Source organism: Desmodus rotundus, chromosome 4 (assembly GCF_022682495.2).
Source record: "Desmodus rotundus isolate HL8 chromosome 4, HLdesRot8A.1, whole genome shotgun sequence".
Lineage (NCBI taxonomy): Eukaryota > Metazoa > Chordata > Mammalia > Chiroptera > Phyllostomidae > Desmodus > Desmodus rotundus.
Window position 1 is genome coordinate 64654370 of NC_071390.1, and position 26664 is coordinate 64681033.

At 39.7% G+C, this 26664-nt stretch overlaps 1 protein-coding gene and 2 pseudogenes across 3 annotated transcripts in view; 1 reads left to right on the forward strand and 2 right to left on the reverse strand.

The window, feature by feature from the left end:
* The window catches only part of BMPR1A (bone morphogenetic protein receptor type 1A), a 175402-nt gene that overhangs the window by 85840 nt on the left and 62898 nt on the right, over positions 1–26664 (forward strand). The window contains exon 3 of one of the 3 annotated variants that reach the window (XM_045196188.3): positions 3558–3628. The exons of the other annotated variants lie outside the window; for them this stretch is intronic. The gene's annotated coding sequence lies outside the window, so the exon portion shown is untranslated. The remainder of the gene's footprint in view (positions 1–3557; positions 3629–26664) is intronic. 3 annotated transcript variants of the gene reach the window in all.
* Positions 3636–25853, reverse strand: LOC112305384 (ATP synthase subunit f, mitochondrial-like; annotated as a pseudogene).
* LOC112305531 (PDZ domain-containing protein GIPC1 pseudogene) lies at positions 25708–26533 on the reverse strand (annotated as a pseudogene).

A 26664-nucleotide genomic window follows, 5' to 3' on the forward strand; every position in this document is an offset into this window, starting at 1 on the left:
TTGCCTCCCATACACCCCCAACCAGGAAATGGCCTGCAACACAGACGTGTGCCCTGACCAAGAATCAGATTGGTTTGCAGGACACCACCCAACTCACTGAGCCATCAAGTCAGGGTGAAAGTTCTCGTTTTTTTAACAGTTGAAAATAGTTCTTTTTAATAACTGCTACAACTTTAACTTACTAGTTTCTTTTATCACCTTCCTTACGAATCCTAAGTACTTCTGATATTCTCCTTGCCTAATAATATGAGTAAAAAGTATTCATTTATAATTAATAACCTCTTCTTTACTCTTAACTATAGAAAATAAGCATTAAGTGATGTATATAAATTTATTTTTTCCCTCTTAAAGATTACTAAGCAAAGTTCAGAATGGAAGATTATATTAAAATGTGTACATTATTCTGAAACATTCACCCATTTAAAATTGAGTATAAAGTTACCTTAGAATATAGATCTTTGGAGATAGAATTCATTTAAAGAAGTAGGAACCTGCGGTAACACCAGAGACAGGAGAAAGAAACCATTCTAAAACAATATGTACATTGAAATCACATTAATTATTTTCACATTCATTTAGAGAGTCATTGTCAGGTAAAAGGTTAGAATGTTCCAGGTATCTACATTTTTTAAAAATAGATAGGACATAACACTTTTATGAAGCTGCCTATACTTTTCCCTCATGAAATAGTAGGCTTTGCTCATTGCTTCTACTTCCTTATAGCAACATCTTATAACCTCCTGCAAAACTGCTGTATTTGCTTTTTTGAAAATGCTCATGACTTTCTAATAAATTATCTTTTATTAGGTTTCATACTCTTTGAACTCTGTAGTGGTTGCTATTTTTCCTTTCTTGAAATTCTCTTGGTCCCTATGACCTTGTGCTCTTCTAATTCTGTTTATTTACTCCTTCAAAATTTCTTTCTCCCCCTACTCTTAAATAATGATCTTGTAGAAGGTTTTATCTTTGAAATTCTTCTGTTTTTTCCTTTGCCTTTTCTGATCTCATGATTTCAGTAACTACCTCTATATGGTCTTTTTTTATCCTTACAACTCATTTGTGACACTTTTCCTAAGCTTTAGACTCATATTTTCAGTTGCATGCTTCATAACCCAATGTTCCTGTTTCTGTTACTGGACCCCTCTGTCTCAGTGCTCAGTGATTTCTCATCTTTTCCTTCCTTCCTACCCTTAGTCAGAGATCAAGTCCTATCACTTTCACCTCTATAATGTATCATGTATCTTTTCCTCTTTTTTCTAATCCCTCTATCACCATTCAAATTCAGGTCTTTAAATTACATTTTACCTGAAATACTGCAGGACTCTCTCCTAACTTTGTACCACTCCTTACTCTATTTCCCTTTACATGTTGCTGCCTGCTTAAATTTTCTGTATATAATTCTGCATGTACTGTCAGTGACTCTGTTAGCCTTCCAAAGTAAGGACAAACTCATCTAATATTAAAACCTCTTAGCAGTGTAGTGTTGAGTGAGTGACATCTTTGCAGCCATCCATTTCTTTCTCTCTTTAAATACTTACTAACACCTTCTGTGCCAGGCACTCATTATTAAGCACTGAGAATACAAAATGTTCCTTGCCTGCTTTCAAAGAATATGTTTAGAGGTGAGTATGCAAATAGTTAATTCAAGTGTAATTTGGAAAGTGCTATATGAAATTAAAAAGTGTAGTGGCATCACCTAGAAAGGCTCCACCAACATTGTTAGAGGAGAAAATTATCAGGGAGGTTTAACATAGGAAATGACATCTGAGTAGAATCTTATGGTGAATAGAAAATTTCTGAGTGAAATTTGAGAGGCAAGAGAATTTCATGCACAGAATCCAACATAAGCAGAGGAAGTTTGAAATGTATAGAATGCACGAAAGACAGAAGAAAACAGTTTGTATTGTTTGAATTCATGATATAAGAGAGTTTGAGGGACAAGGCTGGAAAGATCTTGATTGTGAAGAACTTTGTATGCCGTGGTTAGAAGTTTAGATTTATGTTTTGAATAGTTAGCCATCTTTGAAAATTTCTAACAGGTATTTTGGGTTATAATTGTATTTTGTTAATATTAATCTGGCAGTGATATGAGTGATGGTTTGGAAGGGGGAGGAGATACCAAAAGCAGAGAGAAAATTAGGATACTCTTAAATGTTTAAGCAAAAAATAATGAAGCTCTTAATTAAGTTAAGGGTCAACATACCCAAAATTGTGAAAACCTTTAAGCATTGATTATTGAACATATGTTTAATTTTCTTTTCTACCCCTACATGCACAATACCCTTTAGCCAATGATTTGAAGTTGTCTTATATTTTCTCTCTATTCATGTTGTTATTTTCCCCTGGCATGCTTTTTCTTCTTTTTCTCTCTTGTGGAATACCTGTCAACTTTTAAAAATGCATCTGAAGTGCCAGTTTATCTCTAAGGTTTATTTCTGATCTCTATTACTTTGTCTCTAAGAATATGTTCCTCCTAGTTAAGCCCCCAAAACACTTATTTTTGTTCCGTAGAATATTACTTTTTTTTGGTCCCTGTTAAACTGTGTAACAGCAAGTCACAAAGGCAGAATCATAAAATAAAGACCATGGTCCCCATCCACTGTTTATAGTCATAGCAGTAATAGTCATAGTCATAGCAATAATGTGTGTGTGTGTGTTTAATATATATATAAAATGAGTAATGATAACCAACAGTGCCAGGTAAAAGTGATTCATACCAAAGGAGTAAGTTATTACTTCTAGTTAGGGTTCTATAGCTCTGAGAAGTACAAATAGAAATAGGAGGGGTTATTTGAGCTGGGCTTTGAAAGATGAGTACAATTTGGTTAGCTAAAGAAAGAATTAGAAGATATTTCTAGAAAAGCTGATTAGTAGAAAGTGAGTATTTCTGTAGGAGTATTGTGGAGGCCTTGGTAAGGGTAGGAAGTGTGACGTACAGAAAATTATATTTGAGGTAAATTACTCTAGCAGTGTTATAGGAATATCATTAGAGAAATGGAGTGAGGATTTAGGGGCTCAGGTAGATGTAGCAGTAGTTAGAGATGAGGTAATCAGAATTTAATCAGAGTGGTAATAGTGGAAATAGAAAAGAAAGGCTAAAAAAAGGAATTGGTATTGTGAAGGCAGAAGGGGCACTGATTTGTCACTAGATGTTGGAAAGAGGTAATGACACCCACATTTTTTATCTGGACAGGAGGGATAATGTTGAGCTTCATTAATAACAAATACAAGTAATTCTTCAAATCCAGTTGGATTCTGAGTTTTGTAAATTTAGAGAAACATCAAAATATTCTACTATATTGATGGTCTCTTCATTTGTTTGTATACAACAAATATTTTATACATTATTTTGCAAGCCTTAGCATATTGAAAGAGAGACAGCATTAAAAAAGCAAAGTATTGTCTTTGAAAGAAATAAATACTCTTCTGTTCATATTTATCTCTTTTGATATAGTTTTAAGTGTTATGTAAAAGTTAGTAGAATTTAAGGAGGTTTAAAGTATTCCTTACAGGTATGATTCTGTCACTTAATGAAGGATGGTATCTTGTTTTTGTAGAACTACTGTTAAATGAGTAGGAACCTGTGGAGAAATTCACTAAACAGAATTTGATGGTTGTACATTAACAAGTAAGTGTTAGTATGGTAATATCCTTAGAGAACTACCTTATAGTGAGATAATAAGTTACCTCACTATATAAAACTAGCTGATTTTGATGCTTTTATTATTTTCAACTCAATTCATGATTTATGACTTTACAATATTTAGGAAATATCCAACACTATATACTGAAAATAAAGTAGTGACTGTTTGTTTACTAATTATAAATTGTGTAAAACAAGAAAACATTACATTATTCAGGAACAGAAGCATTCATGTTAAGAAAAAGTTAGCCTTTTTGATTGTACTATTACCAAGTTATTTCCCCTCTAACATAAATCCAGTTAAACTCTCAAATTGATTAATATTTGTGTTATATTATTGACATATTTATATATAAAGATCCCCTCTAGCATTCTTATTTCAGAATAAGAATGTTTCATCAACAGTGTTTCCAAAAGTATGGAGTGTGTACTACTGGTAAGTATTCAGAATGAGTTTTGGTAGTACACAGATTGATTTTTTTTAAATGTTCATAGTTAATATATTTACTTTTATAACTTCTTAGTTATGACAAGTAACATTAGTTTTTAATTTAAGGTAGTGGCAATACATTCCCTTTATTTTCTCTCTGTTTTGAACTGTGGTTCAGAAGCTTGACTTAATCAGACTTTTGGTTATGACAGTAAAATTACTATCTTTGTTCATTACAAGGGCCCTCAATTGATTTATTTTTATCTCCTTTAATCTTTATCTCCATTTTCATTTTCCTCTCTTTGCCATAGGAAACCACTCTTAATTTGAATGAATTTATCCTTCTAGAACATACAGTATTGGTGTATATATGTGTGTGTGGTGGACTTAATTAGATTTTTGCTACAAATATCCTGCCCCTTTTTTCCACTGTTTTCTTCAACACTGGAAAATTAAGATTCTCCATGTTGCTTTGTATACACTTGTTTATTTCTCCTGACTTACGTTTAATAACCCATATGTATAGCACCACATTCTGCTACTTTAAAGAGGCAACATACTCTTGTTAAAAACACAGACAGTGGAACCAAGTTGCTTTGGTTTGAACTCTGACTATAAGGTGTCAGTTCTGTACCCACATGTATCAGTTGGCATTCCACACAGGCAGTAATTACGTCACCTTCATAAGAAGGAGCCCATGCTCTTGGCCTATATAAAGCCTTCCTCTCTGTCACTGTGGCTCCTCCACGCATGGCCCTGTTGGTTAAACATTGAGGTGGCCAAGAGCAGAAGCTAGATGACGTCTAGTGATAAGTTATTCCATATGTAGCTTGGATGTAGTTAAATGCCTCCTCTGTTGTTGGTGTTCTGTGGTGGGCATTAACATAAAACAGAAAGATTGGCACTTTGTGCCATCAACATGGCCGTTCTCCAGGTTCCTTGTCCCTTATTTTATAATTTTGCTCCTTCCATTTCCCTAACCAATCAGCCTCTCCCCTCCCAGGGAGTCCATGTTTTTTCTTCTCTGGTCACTTCTCCCTTTACCAGTTAGAGAATTTTCACCTCATCATTATCTTTCAGAGCCAGCCATATAGGGCTGTAGAGCAGTAGCAGTCCATTTTTACTTGTATCTGGTAACCATACCCCACCTTTTTCTTTTTTGTAACTGGTCACCAGGAACCTACCATAGAGTCATTGGTATGAACAGAAGTAGAGACATCAATGTGATAAGGGTAAGTGACAGGAGGTTCTGAGCCCTCTGGTAGTTTACTAGTGCCCTCTGGACCTGCCCAGGTCCTATTACAAATATACTGTTTCCATCATAACAGTGGATTGCTGCTCCACCTGACCTTGTGATTTGGTGAATCATGATGGGTAGCTCTAGTCACAAAACTTTAGATGTTCCATGCTGGGGTTCTGTACTAGGGCCTAATACCATGCCAGGAGCTTCACTTTTCATGTAGTGTTATAGAAGGCATGTCCTTGCTGCAGAAAATCTGGAGGTCTACATGCTATAACTCCCCTGTTGGGACTTGTCAGAGAATCTACACAGCATGTCTCTCTACCATCTTTTCAGTCTCTTGGGTCTGAGCATCAGGGTAGTTTGTACTGTAGCTTGATCTGCTGAGAGTCTCTTCTTCTCTAAGTCCTAATCAATATTGGCAGCCTTCTGAATCACCCAGTCTCATCTTTTTAAAAATTAAAAAAAAATGTTAAATGTAACAGTCATAAACACTAGGTGTTAACTTTCAGTTAATGTATAAAAACATTCAGCAAAAGTTGAGAGCCTCAAAGGTAAGGAATTCACAGAGTGCAGCCTTCCTGCTAGCTCCTTGTCAGTGGTTCTTGTGCAATCATTCATGCTTGGGTTCCTTGTAAGAAAAGCAGTAGTTGAAAAGCACATCAGCTGCCAGCACCATAAAAACCCCAGAAATGCTCCCTTTCTTCACATTGGTGTAATTGTTGTCCTACTGGTAGGAACCTCTTTGAAATGCTGCGACAGTGCCTTTGGGGGTAAGGTCTCAACATCAGTATCCAGTTGGGCATCTCTCTTATTTTGACATCCATGAATTTCTTCTTCTTCACTGGGACGACTGATACTATGTAGGTGGCCTGTGTTTCTGCTGTCACCCAGTGTCATCTGTTCTGTTTGAATAGAAGCCACCCATTCTGATTTTAACCTTAGCCAATTGATGAGTTCCCTTTAAATGAGTTGTGTATTTTTACTCCCACACCTGGGGATTTGGGGTTCCCTACACTCTCATTTAGTTCTGACTGGAGGCATCTATTATTTAGTGGCAAACAGTAGGCATAAAAGGCAGAATTATTTCTATCCTGTGCACTGATAACAAAGGAGCCAGCAGATTTTTACCTATTTTTTGATGCCCTGGGAGGAGTCCTCAGTGCTTTCAGGCACTCCCAACTGCATGCTCCTTTAGCATTGTAGCAGATGAGGGTTCCCTCTAGGTCTACCGAAATCTGTTAGCTCTAGCAGCCTGTTGAGACTCACATTATAGCAAAGCAGTTATAGCTCTAGGATTGAGGAAAAGCTGAGTTATACCTTTACTATTGGTCTTTCCATGGACTGCATTAAACATTTAGTCTCACATCCACTCTCCTACAGGTCTTGCTCTTTGGTTATTATGCTCCTTCCAAAAGGAGACAGAAAGTTTATTCTAGAAAGTTTATTCCCAGTCTCTCCAATTTAGACTGCCTCTTCATAACCAAGATGTCATAACTCTTTTCTTAACTTAAGTTTGGTAGATATGCTCCTGGCTTTCTTATTTGATCATTCTCCAGTTGGTATGTTTTTAGATTTAAGGTGGTTTTGTGTTTTCCAATTGCATATGGTACTCTGAGGAGAGCAAGCCACAAGATTTATGATAGCATTTTTTATGTTCTATAATGACAGTTCAATTCACATCTTCTTCCTCCATCCTAGTACTTCTTTCAACTCTTTGTAATTTGCAGTCTCTGTCTCTCAGGTAGAATTTCCAGTTTCTCTGAGCTCCATGTATTTCCTACCTTTTCTTCCTTTCTTCCCTTTTCTCCCTTTCTTTCTTTATCCTTTAAGAGTTAGGGGAGGTCTGATTCTCTCCTTTTATAACAACTTTTCATTTTTAAAAGATTACATAAGCAAGACATGAATAAGTTCTTATATAAAATGTTGAACTGTATATACCAAAGCCTAAGTTCTCCTTCACTACCCAGCCACCCAGTTGCCCTCCTCACCACCTTCCCTTTTGTCCATTTTCATCTCATTGACCTCCACTTTGTAGTCAGGTTATTGGTCTACCTGTGTACTCTTCTCTTGAATTAATTTTGGTTTTTTAATATCTTTTAAAAATTATGTAATACTTCATGATTTTCAGATTTAACTTTATAAAGTTACATATAACTTGTCTCATTAAAGTTAGCATGGGGATTAAATGAGTTAATATATATCAAGTATGTCAAATATACTCGGTTTCTTATTCCATAATATAAAAAAACAGTATTTTAAGAAAAAGCTAATAAACTTAGAGCCAAGGTCATTCAAAATGTGGAGTAAGCCATATATATTCTGTGAAGAAGTCTTTACACTAAGGTTCTCCATTTTATGACTCAGATCTAAACTACTTTTCTCTGGTATCTAAAAATAACTAGAGCAGGAGTGTCCAACTTGCAGCTTGCGGACTACATGTGGCCCAGGATGGCTATGAATGTGATCCAACACAAAATCATAAATTAAAACATTGTGAGGTTTTTTTTGTAATTATGTGTCACAATCTATTTAATGTGTGGCCCAAGACAACTCTTCTTCCAGTTTGGCCCAGAGACACCAAAAGGTTGGACACCCATGAACTAGAGTGTAGTGATTATGGGAGCAGAGTTCTTGAGCTAGTACTTAGACATTGTTGGGTCAGTAGGAATATTACTAAATAGCAGGTGGTTTTCTACTGCCCACCGCCCAGTAGGCAAACTCTGGAGGCAGAGGTTTGGTGAAAAAGGAAAGGAGTCATTTATTCAAAAGTTACATAATGTTGGAAGAGTGGCAGGCTTCTGACTTAGAGCCCATTACTTTTAAAACCCCCAAAGAAAAATAACCCTGCCACCCTTTGCCTGGCCAGACCAGTCATAGACTGGGCCGAGTGCTCTTCCCATTTAAAAATACCATCCTTTGGGAAGCACAGGTGGCTGCAACATGATCATCCAGGCACCTTAGCTGGTTCCTGGTCGCAGTCCAGGCTCAGGCATCTTTTTGGAGTCTCTGTGCTCTCTGGAGTCCTACTTGTTGTACGCTGCCCTTTCTTCCACACCCTGCCCAGGGCTTGCACCCCATTCCTCTAACCATGGGCTTGCCAGTGTCTCTATGCACCCAGCTGAGCACAACTGTGCAGCGCAGCTCCAGTCGCCCACACCACCGCTGCTTCTTGCTCTGGGAGGGGCCTAGGATTGCTCCTAGACCACACAATCTCCAGGGCCCACCAGCCTGGGTATGCTTGGGCCCCCAACTGGGCAAGCAAGAGTCCACAGAAGGCAGAAAGGGCCAAGTCTTCATGCGCTCTTCATTTAAAAGTCCAAGCCCAAAACCCTATGTGCAGCAGGAATGTCCAAATTCCCATCCAGTCCTAGCTAGTGTCCATCACACTCATCAGCCTATGTAGCATCTGTGTCCCTCCTCCCTCCGCCATGATCTGGAAGTGGGGGAAGGAGGGTTTCTAGCTCTGGGCAGTGTCTCCTCCTGGGGTGGAGCATCACATGCTGGTTTGTTTACTCTTTGGGGGGTAGTATGGAAATCTGTCTTGCACTGGCTGCAGCTTCCCTGCTGTCTATAGTGCTTGCCAACCCCACTCCCTACCGATCTCGCCAGATCCCCCCAGAACAGTAACTGGCTATAACTGTAATGTTGGGAGATGCCATTTCATTTGTCTGTATACTTTAAAGAACTGTAAAGACTATGTTATATGATTTTTATAGTTGCTTTAACTCCCTAATTATGTTTCCCTTAACAAGATACTGATAATATTTTTATTCCTTTCATTCAATTGTTAAACATTTATTGATTTGCTTGGTGATATGCTAGAAAATGGAGATTATAGTAACTGATGCAAGATAAGTTTAAAAAATCACCTGGCTATAAATAAGCCTCTTAAGTGGAGGAATCATGTCTGTCTCATTTACTATTGTATGATCAGTGTGTGGCACATACCAAGTAATTAATAAATAGTTTTTGAATAATGTTTGTCAAGAACTGTGAAACAGATATGGTGCATGTTCTGGGTACACTTGAAGTACAGAGATGGGCCCTCACTTAGCCTGATGAATAGGGATCAGAGATTGCTTACAGAAATTACTTATAGATCAGGTCTTGAAGAATGAACTATAGTTAACCTGATGGATAACAAAGGGAAGAGTGCAAAGGATGTGCAAAGTAATGAAAGTCTAAAAGGGAATGCCTATAAAGTTAGAGAGGTAGTATGGTACCCCTCAACCGCTCCCCATGACAGGGAGGATGGTATTAGCCCAGCAAAGGCCAGATCATAACAGTTCTTCTGTCTTGTTAATTCCACCCTATGAACTGAAAATATTTATAAATTTTTAAGTAGAGAGCATGATATGGTCATTTGGTTTTAGAAGTTCGGTTTGGTTTTAGAAGTTAGCATTTTGTTAAAAGTGACCATTTACTAGCCTGTTCACCAAGTTCTAATACATTTCAAATAATTACATCAACAATGTTTTCTGTTGACCAATGCATTTAAGTTAAAAATAATTAACAAACAGTATATACAGACACACATTTGGAAATTTAAAAGCATGTCTTCTGTAAATCCCACTAGTCAAAAATAAAATAATGCAAATCAGAAAATACCTAGAATTAAATTAAGAAAGGTAGGATATATTAAAACATGTGTGACATAGTGAAACCTTGTGTACTCATTTAAATAAGAAGTGAAATAGATGACAAAGATAAAAGATAACACCTGTAGAGCACTTTATGTATACTAAAAATTGTTCTGTGTACTTTACAAGGTTTTTTTTTCATTTCATCTTTACACCAGCCCTATAAGGTAGGTCTATTGTTATTCCTACTTTATAGATGAGACAACTATGGCACAAAGAGAAACTTACCCAAGCTTCTAGCTAATGAGTGATAGAAATGGGGTTTGCAATTAATGAAAAAAAATTTTTTAAGGATTCCGTGGACAAGATTAACAAAGCTAAAAGTTGGCTTGAAAAGACTGATAAACAAAACATCTGATTGATCAAGAAAAACCCAGAAAACACAAATACTATTGGGAATGTAAGGGAGGTCACAGCGTCAGATATAAAAGAGAATTTTTAAAAATAAGAAAATACCTTGAGTAACTATAAAAATAAATTTTACAACTCAAATAAAATGACAATTTTCAATCCAAGGCTTCCAGTCAAGGCGGTAGCATAGGTAAATGCGGGACTTGAATCCTCCCACAGCCACATCAGAATTACAGCTAAACTGCAGAACAACCATCATTCAGAATTGCCTGAAATCTAGGTGAATGGAAGTCCTACAACTAAGGATATGAAGAAGAAGCCACGCTGAGACTGGTAGGAGGGGTGGACACATTGCTGGTCCCATACCCATGTGTAGGGAATAAAAATTAGGAGGCATATCTCAGCTGCAGAGGTATCCCCTGAGGAGTGAAGAGCTCCAGCCCCACACCAGGCCCCCAGGCCAGGGCTCCAATGCTGGGAAGAAGAAGCCCATATAACTTCTTTGGTGAAAACCAGTGGGGATTGTGGCTGAGAGGATGAAGGACTGATGGAGCCCCAGGCAGTTCCTCTTGAAGTGCCTGCACATGGACTTGCTTGGACTCGCTCTCTCTGAGTTCCTGCAGTGGGGCAGCAGCTCAAAAGACACCAGGAACATACAGGAGAAACTGAAGTATCTGGAATTGGGAAGATCTAGAGGGACTACTTTCTCCCAGACAGAAGTGCTGTCAGAGGCTGTTGTTTCTTTTCTGAGTCCTTGCCCCACAGAGCTGGCAGGCAGGGGCCATATATGAGTCTCCATCATCACTGTTGCCCCTGGCCTGGTGATTCTGTGAGACTCTTCCCCTCCCAACTACCAGGTCCAGCCAAGTCCTTTCCAGTGGCTTTTCCATACAAATGGCCTGTCTTGGCTCATGCTTCAGACTTTGCTAAAATATCTCAAACAAGCAGCATCTGGCTTCAATGTGCCCTATACCTCTCACTAAGTGGTCTCAGGTCCAGCACCGGAGGCAGCCAGCCTTGGTTCACAGCTTAGCCTCTCCAGTGCACCTTCAATCCCAGCACAAGTAGCAGCCATCTGCAGATTGATTTGTAGCTCATGACAGGTTCTGGCTCCAGGCAGAACACAGGTGATGACTGACCTTGGCCTGCACCTCCCAGGGCGCCCCAGAGCCAGCATACCCAGTAGACAGCTTCAGACCACATCGAAGCACTACCCATCCACCTCCACAATGGACACATTCATGGGGCGGACTCAGTAGGCACCAGAGCCCTGCTGAAGTAAGCCCTACATTGTAGAGTAGGCCCTGACACACTGATCCTCCACAGTGGTCACAGCCAGTCCTCCCAGCCAGTCAGCCAGGAGTAAATCCCTCCCACTGATGTGCCAGCAGCAGTCAAAACTCAACAACAACAGGAGAGCATACACAGTCCACATGGGAGTGTTTGTACCTGAAATGCCCAGCCAGGTGAATGGAGAGTTTGTGTACTGGACCCTACAGGACACCTCCTACAGTAGGTCACTCTAACAAGCCCAGGAGATATAGCAACTCTATTTAATGCATAGAAACAAAACACAGGGAGGCTGCCAAAATGAGACAAAGAAACATTTCCCAAATGAAAGAACAGAGCAAAACTCCAGAAAAAAGAACTAAACAAAGTAGAGATGAGCAGTCTACCAGATGCAGAGTTCAAAACACTGTTTATAAGGATGCTCAAGTAATGAATTTAGGGGAAGAGTAAATGAACTTAGAGCTTTAATAGCATAAAAAAAGGACATGGAAACCATAAAAAGAACCAGTCAGAAATGAAGTATACACTAACTGAAAGATAATTTTCAGGGAATCAGAATAGCAAAAAGAAAAAAGAATAAAAAAATGAGGATAGTGTAAGGAGCCTCTGGGACAATATCAGGCATACCAACATTTGCATCAAGGGGGTGCTGGAAGAAGAGAGAAAGCAAAGAATTGAAAACCTATGTGAGAAAATAATGACAAAAAACTTTCCTAACCTGATGAAGAAACTGGACATACAAGTCTAGGAAGTGCAGAGAGTCCCAAGCAAGATGAATCCAAGGAGGCCCACACCAAGATACATTATAATTAAATATGAAAGTTTGGATGGAACCAAGATGGCGGCGTAGGTAGACACACTGCGCCTCCTCGCACAACCAACTGACAAAAAATCGAACGGCAAGGAAGTCCAACACCAAGTAGATAAAAAAGAAACATACATCCAGACCGGTAGGAGGGGCGGAGATGGCAGCCGGGGCAGAGAGGACTCGTGTGGCTGTGGCGGGACCGAGACCGGTGGAGTGTGGGACAAACGGGGCAGGCAGTCTGACCACTAGCGGCCCCTGCGGCCCCACACTCACGCACAGATAAACCGGGAGGAACGGCTGGGAGTGAAGCAGACCGTTTGTAACCCAGGGCTCCAGCGCGGGGGAAATAAAGCCTCAGACGTCTGATTGAAAGCACCTGTGGGGATTGCGGTGGCAGCAGGAGAGACTCTCAGCCTCACAGGAGAGGTTGTTGGAGAGACCCACAGGGGCCTAGAGCGTGCACAAGCCCACCCACTCAGGAACCAGCACCAGAGGGGCCCAATTTGATTGTGGGTAGCAGAGAGAAAGACTGAAATCCAGTGGAGAGTGGAGCGGGCGCCATTGCTCCCTCTCGGCCCCTCCCCGGGAACACCTAAGGCTCTGCCCCTTTAACAGATGGCACCAAGACAAAAAAAAAAAAAAAAAGGCCCAAATGACAGAACACTTCAAAGCTCCAGAAAAAATACAACTAAGTGAGGAAGAGATAGCCAACCTATCTGATGCACAGTTCAAAACACTGGTTATCAAGACGCTCACAGAATTGGTTGAATTTGTTCGAAAACTAGATGAAAAAATGAAGGCTAGGCCAAGAGAAACAAAGGAAAATGTACAGGGAACCAATAGTGATGGGAAGGAAACTGGGACTCAAATCAACGGTGTGGCCCAGAAGGAAGAAAGAAACATCCAACCAGAAAAGAATGAAGAAACTAGAATTCAGAAAAATGAGGAGAGGCTTAGGAACCTCCAGGACATCTTGAAACGTTCCAACATCCGAATTATAGGGGTGCCAGAAGGAGAAGAGGAAGAACAAAAAATTGAGAACTTATTTGAACAAATAATGAAGGAGAACTTCCCTAATATGGCAAAGGAAATAGACTTCCAAGAAGTCCAGGAAGCTCAGAGAGTCCCAAAGAAGCTGGACCCAAGGAGGAACACACCAAGGCACATCATCATTACATTACTTAAGATGAAACAGGAGAGAGTCTTAGAAGCAGCAAGAGATAAGGACACAGTTACCTACAAAGGAGTTCCCATAAGACTGTCAGCTGAGTTCTCCAAAGAGACCTTACAGGCAAGAAGGGGCTGGAAAGAAACATTCCAAGTCATGAAAGGCAAGGGCCAACATCCAAGATTACTGTATCCAGCAAAGCTATCATTTAGAAGGGAAGGGAAGATAAAGTGCTTCTCAGATAAGGTCAAGTTAAAGGAGTTCATCATCACCAAGCCATTATTATATGAAATGTTAAAGGGACTTATGTAAGAAAAAGAAGATAAAAAATAGGAACAGTAAAAATGACAGCAAACTCACAGTTATTAACGACCACACCTAAAACAGAAACAAAAGCAAACTAAGCAAACAACTAGAACAGAAACAGAACCACAGAAATGGAGATCACGTGGAGGGTTATAAATAGGGGATTGGGAGGGGGAGAGAGGGTGGAAAGGTACAGAGAATAAATAGCATAAATGATAGGTGGACAATAGACAGGGGGAGGGTAAGAATAGTGTAGGAAATGTAGAAGCCAAAGAACTTACAAGTATGACCCATGGACATGAACTATAGCGGGGGAATGTGGGAGGGAGAGGGTGGGCAGGATGGAGTTGAGTGAAAGGGCGGAAATGGGACAACTGTAATAGCATAATCAATAAATATATCCAAAAATAAATAAATATGAAAGTTTAAAGACAAAGAATCTTAAAAGCAGCAGGAGAAATGCAGTTAGTTACCTACAAGGGAGCTTCCCAAGACCTTCAGCTGATTTCTCAACAGAAACTTTACAGGCCAGAAGGGATTGGCAAGAAATAAATATTCAAAATGATGAAAAACAAGGACCTATGACCAAGATTACTGTACCCAGCAAAGCTATCATTTAGAATTGAAGGACAGATAAAGAATTTCCCAGACAAGAAAAAGCTAAGGAGTTCATCACCACCAAACCAGTATTACATAAAATGTTAAAAGGCCTTCTTTAAGAAGAAGAAGAAACAAAAAAGATAAAAAATATGAACAATAAAATGGCAACAATACATATCTTTAAACAATTGAATATAGAAAAACAAATGAACAAGCGGAATAGAAACAGACTTTTAGATACGGAAAACATTTTGATGCTTAACAGGACGAGGTTTGGAGGGATGGGTGGAAAAAGTGAAGGGATTAAGAAAGAATAATCATGGGAATGTGAAATAGTACATAGGGAATATAGTCAATAATATTCTAATAATTGTGTATGGTGTCAGATGGATAGGATATTTATCAGGATGATCTCTTATTAAGTTATATCATTTCTAATCACTGGTGTGTACACCTAAAATTAATGTAATATTGTATGTCAACTGTAGTTGAAAAATAAAAAACAATGTAAATTTATTTTAAAAATTAAATGACAAAAAGAAAACAATAAAATTAACTCCAAAAAGATAACTATTAGAGAAACTTAATTTGTAGTGAAAGATCCAACCCCTCCCATACACTCAAAGGTTAAGTCTTTGCCACATATGATCTTAAAGATGAGTTCTGTCAGACTATTCAAGTGGTAGGTATATCCAAATATACCACCTGTTCCAGAGAGTAGGAAAAGTTCTTCAGTTTATTATATGTGGCTAGTATAATCTTGATAGTAAAACCAGGTATGAATAGTATGAGAAAAAATTATAGGCCAGTCTTGTTTATGAACATAGATAACAAAACCTAACAAAATACTAACACAACAAATCCAGTAGTGTATTTAAACATTATCATGTCTACAGTAATGAAATACTGCTGCCATATTTCCTACCCAGAGTGTCAGATTCTACAGGTTTAAGGGCATAGTCCCCCAAAAGACTGCCATCATTTGAGATGCCAGTCACAAATTTGGAGATTCCCCAGGCTACTCAACATTTCTAACAGGCTACGAATCCAGGAGGATTCCCACAACTCCACTCAGGTTTGACAATTCATTAAAACGACTCAGAAATGTTAAGAAAGTAGTATACTTATGATACTTAATATATTGTAAAGGATACAGACTGGGATCACCCAAGTAAAAGAGATACATAGAGTGAGGTCTGAGAGGGTTTTAGAGGTGGAGCTTCCATGCCCTGCTCCCTGGAATCAGGGTGTGTCATCCTGCTAACACATAAATATATTCACCAGCCAGGGATCTTATCTAAGCTATGGTGTACAGAGTTTTTGTTGAAGTTTCATTGTGTAGGCACAATTGAATTGGCCATGTGATTGAACTTGGTCTTGAGCCCTTTCTCCTCTCAGGAGGTTGGACTGGCTGAAAGCACCAGCCCTCTAATCTTAAGGTTGGTCTTTCTTGAGGCTAACCCCCATTCTGAGTCATCCATTAGCATAAACTCAGGCATGAGACTTGTGAAAAAGAAAGATATTCCTGTTACCCAAGTAATTCCAAGGATTTAGAGGTCCCCTCCCAGGAAACAGGGACAGAGACCAGACAAATTCTTTATTATTCAATAATGACAAATTCAGATTTATTTCAGGAATCCAAGACAATGCATTATTTGTATTAATGCATAATGACAACTCAAAACTCAGTGATTTGAATCAACAAAAACTTAACATTCAGGAATTCAGGAGCAGCATACTGGGTGGTTTTGGCTTAGGATACCTCATGAAACTGCAGTTAAGAAGTCAGGAGGCATTGCAGTCATCTGAAAGCTTGACTGGGGTAGCATCCACTTCCAAGATGGCAGATGTATGGGTGTTGGCAGGATGTCTCAATTGTCTGCAGGCCTCCGCACAGACTTCTGAATGTGACATCATGAAAACTGGGCTTCCCAGAGTGATTGACCCAAGAAAGGTAGCAAAGAGGAAGCTGCATTACCTTTTAAGACCTAGTCTCAGAATTCATACTTTGTCATTTTCACTTCATCCTGTTTGATAGGTGCTAGAAATACATTTTCACTTTATCCTGTTGTGTAGACCAGCCCACACTCTAAGTAATTGGTTCTACCTCTTGAAGAGGGGAATATGTAAAAATTTGTGGACATATAAAAACCACCACAGGTAGTTTACACTTTTAAGAAGCTCTTATTATGGATTATTATTAATGTATCCATTAACATCTTGAAGGAGGATCACATTTGTGACTGTATCAATAGATGGAGAAAAAACATTTGATGAAATTCAGTCCCATTTGTGATGAAAACTTAGGAAAACTGAGAATAGAAAGGGGAACTTTAATGTGATAGAGTTTCATTAAATTTGTAATTGTCTTAGGAAGAATTGGCATACCTGATATTGAGACTTTCTATACATAATGTATCTTTACATATGTTAATCAGTTTCTTGTCCTTTGGGAATATTTAAAAATTGTTCTTATGTCACTTGTGTATTTGGAAGTGCAAAATGATATAATCCCAGTGGGGATGATCAAAATATCTACCAAAATTACTTCTATACCCAGAATCCCACTTCTGGGAATCTATCCTACAGATTTATTTGCCCAAACAAAAACAAAAGCATCTATTCGAGTTTCTTTATTGCAGCATTGTTTATAATACCAAAACTGAAAACAACATGAAATGTCCATCAGGTTGAATGGATAAATATAGCTTAAGCTGTTGTTAGGATGGAACACTATATAACAATAAAAATGAATTATAAGGAACTATGTATCCATCATGAAACTGACAATGTTGCATGGAAAATAAAATAATTATACAAATACACATACTTTATACATTATAGAAATTTAACTATGCAAAGCAATACTGTATGTTGTCAGCAGGTTAATGTCAAGTCCATCCCATGTCACAGAACTTATTCGTGAAAACACTATAAACAGCAAGTTTTAACCTGAAGAGGTGTTCTGACATAAAGAATATCTAGATGTTTCATCACAGGATGGAAAAACTCTTACTGGATTTTCAAGTGCTTCACATTAATAAACTGGAATATGTGATCTTGGAGGTGTTCTTTCTTAGACCTACAGGTATGCAAGGTTTAGTTTCTTACAGTTTGTTGTTTATGCTTCTCAGGGAAGAATTGTTAACGATCTGAGTTTTATACCCTCTGGTCTTAATTCAGGGCCTTTAGTGACTTAAAACTTATGTAAAAACAGTTACCATTGAACCTTGTGTCTACGTACTGAAAGACTGCGGATGAGTTTAGATGCTACTTTGAAATTCCCTTTTTCAGACCACATTGCATGTGCCAAAGAAAGTACTGACTGTGTTTTCTTTTTGTCTGTGATTATTTCCACAATTATTTATCTTGCTGTAACTATTTGGTCCTATGAGAGTATAAGGCATTGTTTGCCTTAAGCAATATTTTAGATCTTGGGAAGTGATATTTACTTATACAAGCCTTTTGAATTTATATCTCAAAGTTAAGTAAGTGCAGTGAAAACAGTGGAAAATTTTCCTCACTGAATCTTGACACAAGTCAGTGTTCAAAGCTAGCAAAAGGAAGTGGTGTGGTTTTTATATCATTTCAGTTACGTTGAGATAAGGAAATGGAATAGTTTATCTATAGCAGCCCTTTTGGAAAAGATTCATTTCTATATAAAAGGAAAAGGAATTGGTGTACTATTTTAATTCCTTCTGCTATATTCAGTCATTCCCTCAGCAAATATTATTTAGTACTAATTATGTGCCAAGCACCATAGATAGGTGATAGAAATACAGAATGGAAAAAAAAAAAACTAATACCTTTGCCCTTATGGAGCAGGTGGCAGGCAATAAACAAAATAAATACTAAACTGTATATCAAATTACAGTATGACAAGTGCTAAAGAGGAATAAAATATCAGGGAAGGAGGATAGGAATGCTAGGGATGGGGATGGTATTACAATTTTAAATAGGGTGAGTGGGAACACTGGAAATAAGAAAAGGGATATTTGAGTAACCACTTGGAGGAGATATGGTATCAAGTCATACAGGCAGAGGGACCTGCAAATGCAAAGATCCTGCATCAGGGCTGTCCCTGGCATGTTTAAGGAGCAAGGAGGCCACTATGGGTGGGATGAAGGAGTTGGAAGCTTGTGGGCCATTGCAGACCTCAGCTTTTACTCTGAGGGAGTTGGGGAGTCATTGGAGGGTTCGAACAGAGGAGTGATGTGCTCTAATATGCTTTTTATTATCACTTTGGCTACTGTGATGAGAATATGCTATAGGTGGACAAGGGTAAAACCAGGGAGGCCAGTTAGGAGGCTGTTTCAATAATCCAGGCAAAAATTGTTAGTGCCTTGGACCAGAGAGATAGCATTTGGAGGTAGTGAGAAGTGCATGGGTTCTGGATATATTTTGAAGATAGAACCAACAGGATTTGCTGAAAGAAAGGATATGGAATATGAGGAAGGAAGAAGGGAGTAGTCAAGAATGACTACAAGGTTTTAGGCCTGGGAAACTGAAAGAGTAGGGAAGCTGTTGACTGAGGTGTGACAGACTGAGGACCTAGAGGATTTGGGAATTGAGAGAAGACCAAAAGTAATCAACTATGTAGCTGGTCACATTAAGTGCATTTTTATACTATTTGAGCTATCTTTAAAGTAAATCTTTTTTGTAACAATATATATATTTTTTGCATATGTATTATCAAGTATCTTTTCAAGATATTCATGTTTAGTCAGAATCACCAATTCCAAATTTTGGTACTCTTTCAAGCATTTTGACTAGGGTCACATAGGTTAGAATAGAAAGGCCAACCAATGTTGGACAGATTTCTAACTATGATAGGTTAAAATGATTTGTGGTGAGAAAAAGTGAAATGTACTGAGTCTAGAATTCACTTCTAAATTCAGAATATCTTAGAATACTCTTTGAATATATATTAAAACACTTAATATACTTTATAAGTACTAAGGAAATATTAGATATATTGTTCGTTCCTCTTTGGTGAAATAAATATACATAAAAGTGTGTGTATGGTGGGTGCCTATAGTCAGTCTGTTACTCTGATATTTATTGTCTGAAAGTATTGTATCAATCAGGGTTTAGTCAGAAAAGTCAAAACCATACTTTAAAAAAAGAGACTTTATTTATTTATTTTTAGAGAGGGGAAGGGAGGGACAAAGAGAGGGAGAGAAACATCAATGTATGGTTGCCTCTCATACACCCCCCACCAGGGACCTGGCCTGCAACCCAGGCATGTGCCCTAGGCTGGGAATTGAAGCAGTGACCATTTGGTTCATAGGCCAGGGCTCAATCCACTGAGCCACACCACCCAGGGTGGTTTTAATTTTTTTTAAACTGAGAATTTGGTATAGGGAATTCACTACACAGGTATTAGGGGATTGAAAAAACCAAAGGAACATTGGGATTGAGCAGAAGTACTAATTGTGGGAAGCACCTATCACCCATCCCAAAGAGGTTGAATTTGCAGAATCTGGAAGCTTGGAGATAGATTGCTCCTATGGACCCTCTCTGGGAGCTCAGAGCCCAGCTACTGCTGGCACCTAAGGAGCTCAGAGTAGGGGTCTTAAGGAGCTGTCACTCAGACCCTGAAGTGTTGATCCCACTGAATCTGAATGGTGGCCAAGGAGGCTGGTTCTGGGAGTGTGAAAGGAACTTGGAAACTGGAACCTACTGCTGCTGCCAAGGTGAAGGTGTCGTTCAGGTGACTCTGGTATGGCAAACAAAATTAGGAAGAGGGAAGCCCCTTTTCCCCTTTTCCAGCTTTCTCTAGTTTCCCAGTATGCAGGACCTGTCAGGGAGCCACCTAATGAAAGACAGATGAGCAGTATCCCAGCTCTGTTTTGTTTCATTGTTGAAAAGCGATAGCAATAATACTAAGGGGCAAGGTGCTTTGTATTTTTTTATCACCTACTGGCTGGGCTACTGAGTGGAATTTGGGCTTTGTCTGCAGCAGTCTTGCTACTTACTGGTTGTGTAAACTTTGGAAAGATTCTTAACTTTGATGAGTTTCACTTTTTCCTTCAGAGTTGTGCAGATGAAATAATGTCATAGGTGGCTCAATAAAAGTTAACTTCCTGTTTCCCTTTTGACATATTTATTCATGTACTTACTGCACTTAAACACTGCATTTGGCATAAGAAGGCCCGGGTTTCAGTTTGTCCTTCAAGTTACCAGCTATGTGAAATTCCAGTAAATCACTTTAGCTCCCTAAATTGTCTTTTTTTGTAAAAGTATGAATAATTTTACTTACTGTGAGGGTAATACAGATGTTATAAAAATGGTGATGTGCTAATAACATGAACTTGCTATTAAATACTATATATCAGTTTCTTTCATTGAATCTGCATAGAAAACCAGATCACCAAACTCTTCTCTACCACATTTATCTCAAGAAAATACTGCGCAGAAATATAGTATTGTTTACCGTTGCCTGTAATACACCTAGACAGATAACCAAACTCTCTATGTCTTCCCTCATTTCTGCAACCACTGATTGATTTCACTTGTATTGGTCATTTGTGCTTATCCCAGAGGATAGAGAAAAACACCCAGAGCCCCTCAATTAACAGCCGGCATTAAGAATTTCTTCTGAGCACAGATGTGTCAAAAATTTCTGTATAGCATCATCTAGTTCTAATTATTTGTGAAGTTTTCTTGTTTAATATAATTTTTAAAAAAGGTTTGGAGAAACTGTGTTAGGGAATTTGTAGTACAAAATTGAATGATATTTAGAAAATAGATTATCTCCTGTTTTTTAAAAAATTCTTCATAAACCAAGACACATTTGTTGTGAGTAGAACCAAGATGGTGGCGTAGGTAGACACACTGCGCCTCCTCGCACAACCAGAACTGACAGAAAATCGAACGGCAAGGAAGTCCGACACCAAGGAAATAAAAAATAAACATTCATCCAGACCAGTAGGAGGGGAGGAGACGGGCAGCCGGGGCAGAGAGGACTCGCGTTGCCGTGGCAGGACCGAGACTGGCGGAGTGTGGGACGAACGGGGCAGGCAGTCTGACCACTAGCAGACCCTGCGGCCCCACATTCGCGCACAGATAAACCTGACAAACGGCGGGGAGTGAAGCAGACCGTGCAACTCAGGCAACGCTCTGAGTGAAAACACCCGTGGGGGTTGGGGTGGCAGCAGGAGAGACTCCCAGCCTCACAGGAGAGGTCGTTGGAGAGACCCACAGGGGCCTAGGGCATGCACAGGCCCACCCACTCAGGAACCAGCACCAGAGGGGCCCAGTTTGATTGTGGGTGGCGGAGTGGAAGATTGAAATCCGGTGGAGAGTGGAGCGGGCGCCATTGCTCCCTCTCGGCCCCTCCCCCACATACAGCTTCACTGAGCAGTGACCAGCATTACCCGGCCCCTCCCCCTCCCCGGGGAACACCTAAGGCTCCGCCCCTTTAAGTAACAGACGCACCAAGACAAAAAAAAAAAAAAAAGGCCCAAATGACAGAACACTTCAAAGCTCCAGAAAAAATACAACTAAGGGAGGAAGAGATAGCCAACCTATTGGATGCACAGTTCAAAGCACTGGTTATCAATATGCTCACAGACTTGGTTGAATCTATTCGAAAAACAGATGAAAAAATGAAGCCTATGCTAAGAGAAACAAAGGAAAATGTTCAGGGAACCAATAGTGATGAGAAGGAAACTGGGACTCAAATCAATGGTATGGACCAGAAGGAAGAAACAAACATTCAACCAGAAAAGAATGAAGAAACAAGAACTTGGAAAAATGAGGAGAGGCTTAGGAACCTCCAGGACACCTTGAAACGTTCCAACATCCGAATTATAGGGGTGCCAGAAGGAGAAGAGGAAGAACAAAAAATTGGAAACTTATTTGAACAAATAATGAAGGAGAACTTCCCCAGTCTGGCAAAGGAAGTAGACTTCCAAGAAGTCCAGGAAGCTCAGAGAGTCCCAAAGAAGCTGGACCCAAGGAGGAACACACCAAGGCACATCATAATTACATTAGCCAAGATGAAACAGAAGGAGAGAATCTTAGAAGCAGCAAGAGAAAAGGACACAGTTACCTACAAAGGAGTTCCCATAAGACTGTCAGCTGAGTTCTCCAAAGAGACCTTACAGGCAAGAAGGGGCTGGCAAGAAGTATTCCTAGTCATGAAAGGCAAGGGCCAACATCCAAGATTACTGTATCCAGCAAAGCTATCATTTAGAAGGGAAGGGAAGATAAAGTGCTTCTCAGATAAGGTCAAGTTAAAGGAGTTCATCATCACCAAGCCATTATTATATGAAATGTTAAAGGGACTTATGTAAGAAAAAGAAGATAAAAAATAGGAACAGTAAAAATGACAGCAAACTCACAGTTATTAACGACCACACCTAAAACAAAAACAAAAGCAAACTAAGCAAACAACTAGAACAGGAACAGAACCATAGAGGTGGAGATCACATGGAGCGTTGTCAATAGGGGAGTAGGACGGGGAGATGGGGGGAAAGGTACAGAGAGTAAGTATCATAAATGGTAGCTGGAAAATAGACAGGGGGAGGGTAAGAATAGTGTAGGAAATGTAGAAGCCAAAGAACTTATAGGTATGACCCATGGACATGAACTATAGGGGGGGAATGTGGGAGGGAGGGGGTGGCCAGGATGGAGTGGAGTGAGGGGGGGAATGGGACAACTGTAATAGCATAATCAATAAATATATTTAAAAAATAAATAAGACACATTTGTTGTGCACTTAATATTTTTTAATTATATTTTTATGGTTTATGCTATTAGAGTTGTCCCAATTTTCCCCCTTTGCCCACCTCTACCCAGCCCTCCTCCCACTCCCTTAGGCAAACTCTAACCTTTGTCCTTGTGCATGGGTCATGCATATATGTTCTTTTGCTAATCCTTTCACCTTCTTTCATCCAGTCTCGCACCCCCACCCCCCAAAGCAGTCACATGTGTCCATGCCTCTGTTTTTATTTTTTTCTTCAGTTTACTTTGTTCATTAGAGTCCACATAGAAGTCAGACCATGTGGTATTGGTCTTTCAGTGCCTGACTTACTTCACCTAGCGTGATAGTTTCCAGGTCCATCCATGCTGTAGCAAAGGGTAAGAGTTGTTTTTTACTGCTGTGTAGTATTCAGTTGTGTAAATGTACCACATCTTTTTTACCCAGTCATCTACTGATGGGCACATAGGATGTTTCCAGATCTTGGCTATTGTAAATAATGCTGCTAAGAACAGTTCTTCTGAATTGGTGTTTTGGGATTCTTAGGATATACTCCCAGAAGTGGAATTGCTGGGCCAAAAGGAAGTTCCCTTTTATTTGAAAAAAAAAAAAAGTTGTTCCCTTTTCAGTTTTTTGAGGAAACTCCATAGTGTTTTCAACAGTGGCTGCAGTCTGCATTCCCACTAACAATAATACACCAGGGTTTCATTTTCTTCATCAGCACTTGTTGTTTGCCAGCACCTGTTGTTTGTTGACTTATTGCTGGTAGCCATCCTGTTAGGTGTGAGGTGATATCTCATGTGGTGATATGTGATGATTAGTTATGTTGAATATCTTTTCACATATCTGTTGGCCAACCTGTGTCCTCTTTGGAAAAGTGGGTGTTCAGGTCCTTTGCTCATTGTTTTAAATTGGATTGTTTGTCTTCCTGGTGTTGAGTTGTATAAGTTCTTTATGTATTTTGGAAAGTAATCCCTTAACTTTTCGGGTGTTTCATTGGCAAATGTGTTCTCCCATACAGTGGGTTCCCTTTTCATTTTGATGGTTTCATTGCTGTGCAAAAGCTTTTTAATTTGATATAGTCCTATTTCTTTATTTTTTCCTTTGTTTCCCTTGCCCTTGGACGTATATCAGCAAAAATATCGCTATGCAAGGTATCTGAGATTTTACTGCTTATGTTTTCTTCTAGGATTTTTATGGTGGTCTAGTTTCACTTTTTTTTGCGTGTACCAGTCCCGCTTTCCAACACCATTTATTCAGGAAACTGTATTTATTGTATACTCTTGTCTCCTTTGTCAAATATTAATTGCCCATGAATGCATGGGTTTATTTCTGGGCTCTCTGTTCTGTTCCATTGATGTATATGCCTGTTCTTATGCCAGTACTAGGCTGTTTTGATTACAGTGACCTTATAGTATAGTTTGATATCTGGTATTGTGGTACCTCCAACTTTGTTTTTTTTTCCTCAAGATTGCTGAGGCTATTAGGTGTCATTTTTGGTTCCATATAATTTTTGAAATACTTGTTTTAGATCTGTGAAATATGCCATTGGTATTTTAATAGAAATTATGTTGAATCTATAAATGGCTTTGTGTAGTATGGACATTCTAATGATGTTTAATTCTTCCAGTCCATGAACATGGTGTATGCTTCCACTTATTTATATCTTCCTCAGTATCTTTTTTCAGTGTCCCATGGTTTTCCAAGTACAGTTCTTTTATCTCCTTGGTTAAACTTATTCCCAGGTACCTTATTTTTTGTTGTTGTTGCAATAGTAAATGGTACTGTTTTCCCAGTTTCTCTTTCTGAGAGTTCATTTTTGGTGTATAAAATGTCATTAATTTCTTGGTATTGATTTTGTACCCTGCTACTTTGCTACTTTGTTAATTTTTTGATGGAGATGAAGGGTTTTCTATGTACAATATCATGTTGTTTGTGAATAATGGCAATTTTACTGTCTCTTTTCCAATTTGATTGCCTTTTATTTCATCACCTTGTCTGATCACTGTGGCTGGGACTTCCATTACTGTGTTGAGTAAGAGTGGTAAAAGTGGACATCTCTGTTTTGTTCCTGATATTTTTTTTTCCAACGATAGGGTCTTTATGTTCCAGACAGCAAATTCACATACAAAGCCCACTGCCATTGTCCCTCATGCCCTTTCCATCCAAGACTGGGCTGAGGGAGACACAGGTGTAGGGGGGAGAGGTTGGAGGTTCACAGCAGACTTATGTTTCAAATATGGACATAGGAGTTCCTCTGGATGATGATAATGGTGTTGGTGGGAGGGGGGTATTATTACATTTGCTGAGGACACCCCCTTTTGTATTCCCTGTGTCAGAAAACCAGGGAGGTCAGGACCCCCAAACAGAATCTTAAGGCCCAGGGAGACAGAAGGACCAGTTTGGCAGCTGATATGGAAAGTATTGGGGGCAGGGGCTTGGCTGCGCAATCTGGCTGCACCTTCCTAGAGCCTAACCTGGCTGAGGTAGGTAAGGAACAGGGTGGAGGTAAGCAGGGAGCTGAGGACCTCAGCCAGGCTAGGAACCAGAGAGAGGGTGGTACCAATTGGAGTGGAGCAAGGGTGTGGCCACAACCTCACTCCACATCAACCTGGGACAGCTGGACCATGGCCAGGCCAACCCACCTGCCTGGATCAGGCAGGTCATCGCAAGATCCAGTGGAAAGCCCTAAAAAGAGCTAACCTTGGCGTCTCCAGTGGCACTCCAGACATCAAAGACAACATCATCAGAGAAGGCAGAGTCACAAGCCACTCATCCAGGGCCCCAGCCAGTTTGTCCAGGTTCCTCTTGTACTCCCCAAGCCTCCACCATGGTGGTTGCCAATTCTGTGTCACTGATGCCTATGTAACTCTCCAGCAGGTCATCTTTCTCAGTTGCCCTCTCCTCAAAGGCTAAGGGCAGATTGCCCAGCTAGGGTCCCAGCCAGAGTCAGGACGGCCACCCCCTGAATGCACACTGATCAAAGCAAAGGCTTTACAGGGCTCTGTGAACTTCAATGTGATGGTGCACCTCCAGGCAGCTCATTGAGCAGCTGGGCTACCTCATAGGGTTGATAGCCCAGCAGGCTCAGCTCGTTGATGGCCTTGATCATGTCTTACACGCTAAAAAACTGCATGTGGTCTTTGATGCTCCCATGCTTGATGTGCTTGATGAAGGCTTAGCCAGCTGTTGTCCGAGATGATGAGCCCCAGCGCCTCCTCTGACTTGAACACCTTCATCTCCTTACACTGCCCCTTCATGTGGACAAAGATGAAGTCCTCCAGCCTGATCTGGCTTGCTAGGAGCTTGTTCATGTCCACTTTGTGGATGTTGAGGGTACAGAACATTACCTCAGTTGGCAGCTGGAAGGCCTTGGCGATCTTGCCATACAGTTCCTTGACATTGGTAAAGTCCGTGATGGAGTTTACCAGTTTTTGCCCATTGGAGTACTATGTTGGCCAAGGTTTGTCATATATGG